Source organism: Lactuca saligna, chromosome 7 (assembly GCF_052625555.1).
Source record: "Lactuca saligna cultivar CGN05327 chromosome 7, ASM5262555v1, whole genome shotgun sequence".
NCBI lineage: Eukaryota > Viridiplantae > Streptophyta > Magnoliopsida > Asterales > Asteraceae > Lactuca > Lactuca saligna.
Genome location: NC_136423.1, coordinates 1,460,587 through 1,465,379, shown reverse-complemented (window position 1 = coordinate 1,465,379; position 4,793 = coordinate 1,460,587). Strand labels below are relative to the sequence as shown.

Below are 4,793 nucleotides of genomic sequence, written 5' to 3'. Positions count from 1 at the left end.
ATTTTCGAATCTTATTTAGAATCGAGGTATGTTCTTATATCTTCTTTGATTTTTTTTTTCTGGATAATCAGGTCACAGGATGAGACTTCTTTATTTCATCTTTTGTTCTTAGTGTGCCTTTTGTTATGAATGTGCCTTAGGTAAAATTAAACTAGATTTATCGTAATCTCAGTACACTGAAATTTGTGAACGATACCAGGTTATTCTTTGGTAATTTCTGTCTTTTATTATTTTCAAATATAAATTTGTTGATAATGTACACAAAGTGTTTGTTTAAATGACTGAGTGAAGTTTTGTTCACATAAATATCAATTTCGTCAAATTCAATGTTCACATCGAAATCGTTACGTTCTTCAGATTCATATGTTTCTTCCACGAAATCATTTGTATCGACATTTTTATTTATATACGGTTCTATAGCTAGATCAGTTGCTTCAGTTTCAAACATCATGACTTTCTCCATTCTTTCTTGCTACAAAGCATATAAATAAAACAATGTGTTATTCATCACACATAACCAATTTTATGTTTCTTTTAAGTTAATATATGGATCCAACTAATTTGTCGATACACGTGCATATAATGTATCAATGATAAGTTAAAAAAATGTTTGTATGTTTAATTTATATGACCTTCTAATTGTTTAAAAAATAATAATAAAGTTGTCATCAAATGTAATATTCCATCAACTTCTCCTTGTTTTTTTTTCCATTGATTTAATTCATTAGTAGGAATAGGAATAGTATAGATACATTTAAATGGTCAAATAAAAAATGAAAAAAATGCTAAAAGCAAGCAGCTAGCACTAACAAAAGCACAACGTAACAAGAGAAAGTTACAGACAAACAAAACTTGTGGAATGCATAGACTATGAAGACAAAAATAAAATGGTGGCAACTACCATGAATTTTTCCATAATACCATAATAGTCAAGCCTACGAGTCTTCAGTTTTAGGTATAAAACCATTTTTTTTATTTCTTTTGTCATAATGGAGATGGGCATTTAATTGATTATTTATATGATTTGCACCTAAGGAATCTAGTGTATTCTAACTCAAAACATGATGTATTTCTCACATATAACTACTCAGTTATGCATTGGTGATCATAACTTATAACCTAACTGAGATTCTTTGATGGACTATGCATAAACCTTAAAACTTTATTGACTGGAACTCAAAATCTAAATTGATATGTGAATTTACCTACTTTGTTTTTTTCTGTAAACTTTGATTACTTTGAATTCCAATTTATTTGAATTCTTTTTGTGATTGTATGACAAAACATTTTTGTTTCACAACCAGGCTATCATTGAAAGAAATTGATCATGGAACAGGATGAGCTAGTACAACAATGTTTGAACGAAACCGGTTAATTGAATTGCAACTGTTTTTTATGCGAATTGCGATTTCTGTGAAGTCGTGGTTTGATTTAGTCGAAATTGCGATTATATGAAATCGGTTTTTGTTATTGTTGATTGTTTTCATAGCGATTATTATGTAATCATTCGAAAAACAAGGAGAATCGATTTCTATTTTATGGGGAATAAGGAAACGTAGATATCTTTGTTAAGAAATTTGTTTTTTTATTTTTCAGAAAATTACCTCTAATCAAAACTACATAGTTTTAATAAGTGGGTATGTAATGTTATACACCCTTGAGAGTATATTCACTTTTTCCATATATATATATATATATATATATATATATATATATATATATATATATATATATATATATATATATATATATATATATATATATATATATAGGGGATAGGGAATATACATTACAGCCCCACCTAAGCTTAGGTACTAAACTTCTAAAATATATCGTTTTAACATGCTAGATATACCCGGTTTGGTTTCAATTGGTAAATATATCATCCTCCACAACATTTCTTTCTTTCATTATCGTTTTACCATCCCTGTTTTCTTTCCTCAATTATCGTTTATTACTTCACCCAATTGAACATTACTAAACCCTAAACCCTAAATTTAAACCCTAAACCCTAAACCCTAAATCTAAACCCTAAACCCTAAACCCTAAACCTAAACACTAAACGCTAAATCTAAACCCAAAACCCTAAACCCTAAACCTAAACCTAAACCTAAACCCTAAATCTAAACCCTAAACCCTAAACCCTATCGTGTCGATCTTGAATATACATTTTGAAGTATTAATCGTGAATCCATTAACCGTAATCTTTATATAGTAAAACAATGTATTTTCAAGAGGTTTAGTACCTAAGCTTAGGTGGGGTTGTAATGTATATTCTCTTTTCCCATATATATATATATATATATATATATATATATATATATATATATATATATATATATATATATATATATATATATGCTTTATTAAAGCATATTAGTCATATCTTGAATTTTAATAGATATAACTTACAAAGTTTTTTGTACAAATCAATTATTCATAAATAATTCATTAATACTTGCCAAAAGTTTGAATATTTAAATTGAAAAAGTAATTAACAAATTCAATTTAGAGCAAGATGAAGATTCTAACTTGTTAAAGTCATGTATATAAATTAATTTACATTTCTTAAAGTAAACTCCGATATGAACTAATTTACACTAATAACATAAATAGACAATATAAACATAAATATATTAATTAAAAGTGGTAATTTTTTATTACATAATAACTAATACAAAAATGTAATAATTATTTCCGCGTAAGAAAATATTCGCCAAAGAAAACTATTTATCACTGTCATTTTGTGTGGGCACACATCTAATATATATATATATATATATATATATATATATATATATATATATATATATATATATATATATATATATCAACCTTCAAACCTCTAACCTAAAATCATGTATCCTTTTCTCTTCCATTCCAATTTCCAGCCGACAACAAAAATTGACATAATTAAATTTTCATTTGTATTTTCTTCTCTCGATCGGAAAATAAGTGGAGTTTTCGACCCCTTGGAAGTCTCATCTGCCTCGTTCGTTTTCATTTGTGGCAGGCAGGACCGTAGGAACCAGAAATAGCAAGCAATGAGCCAACGACCTGCAATCTAAATCAAGTTATGATCCATGCTAGCCATCTAGCTCGTTCGTTTTCATTTGCTCACCACCAGCGACAAAGACCTGCTGATTCTATTTCTAATATAGTCGACAGGCATCCAGGTAAGTTTTTTTTTTTTGCTTATTCGATGTAGCACAACTGTTCTGAATTTGTTCGCATGATCATATCTAATCAAATTTCAGTTGATTTGAGTTATGATTTCTGATTCATTTGAGTTTTGCTCTAGTCGATGTTTGCCCCATTTTTAATGAATTTGATTCAACTTGTTTATTTTCTTTCTTGTGATAGGCATAACATAGCTTCGATGTTGTCCCAATTTTGGGCATCAGATGACACGCCTGTGAAGTTGTTAACGGTATTAAAGATATGGTTGTATTTGATTCACACCTTTCAAACTGTTGTATTTGAATTTTTTTTATGCTTAATCGAGTTCTGTTTTCTGATGAGTCTGAGTTCTGATTTTGTGAAGAATTTGATTTCGAATTTGAACTTAACAAACTGTTGTATCTGATTTTTTATATTACATTGGTTGTTATTTTTCAGGGGATATGAATTTAAACAGTCAAATTCATGCTCCAACTGAAAGTAGTCAAGAGGTGGGAAGTTCATGTTATAATAAAGTAAATATTGATTATGTGGATCAACAAGGTGGGATGTAGAAGAGGTTGCTTGATTTGGAGTTTGTTTTAATGTTTAAATGTAATGTACTATTGCTATTAATTTAGTTTTCCATATTTGGTTCAATTATGTTAAGAACTTATTTGGTATTTTAAGCCTTTGTAAGCTTTTAATTTCTTATTGTTATATTGTAGTTTTTTCCATTTTCGGGTTTCAGGTTCGGGTTTTCGGGTCTATATCGGGTTTCAGGTTCGGGAATAGGAAATTTTATGCCCTGGCGGGTCGCCCCGATAAGAAACTTGTCAGGTATCGGGTCGGGGTCGAGGCCAAATTTATCTATCGGGTTCGGGGATGGGATATGCTGACCCACCCCGAACCCGCCCCGTTGCCATTCCTATTCGTGTGGGCCAATAAGTTGGTTTAATTTGAAATATTTTTCATATTTCTAAATAATTGATTTATTAAATATTATATATTTAAAATTATTAGGAAAAGTATAAAACAAATAATTTATTTTAAACAAAGTTAATTATGTTTTTAATATAAAGTACAATACAAGTTGTCAGCCACTTAACATTTTATCTACAAGACACATGATGTAATCTTCAAGAAAGCAAGAACCCTTTTCATCGATTTAGAGTCCCCATAAAAAGTCTTACAATCATATCAAAGGACTATTATCATATAAAGACCGAAAATAGTTGTCCTACTTTCTCTTAATATATTGTCTTTGTCTTAATATATTATCTTTGTCATCCTTAATATACATAATGTTCCTCAAGTCCACATTTTTTTCTTTCTCTGACATTATCTAGCTTGTAAAGTTCATGTTCCTTCTATATTTTGTGTCTAATCTTATATGCATCTCCTTGTATGTCATGTCCTTAACTATAACCATAACTTTTTTCACCTCATGATTAGCCTCCTTATACCTTTCTCTTGTACTGCCTATCTTCTTCATCCCTATGTACTCTAAAAGCTCTTTAAAGTAAGTACATTTTACCTGTAACGTCCACATTTATGGCTAAGCATTATTATAATGATTGAATAGTTATGGTCAATAACTGTAACCTATTTTGAAGTAATGAAGAAGAATTATT

At 29.1% G+C, this 4,793-nt stretch overlaps 1 long non-coding RNA gene across 1 annotated transcript; it reads left to right on the top strand.

Annotated features, from left to right (window-relative positions):
- The first annotated feature begins 2,849 nt into the window (after positions 1–2,849).
- On the top strand, positions 2,850–3,835 carry LOC145006326 (uncharacterized). Its single transcript, XR_013662863.1, has 3 exons — positions 2,850–3,176; positions 3,364–3,430; positions 3,619–3,835. It is a non-coding gene; the product is annotated as an uncharacterized LOC145006326 (long non-coding RNA).
- Positions 3,836–4,793: the final 958 nt, after the last annotated feature.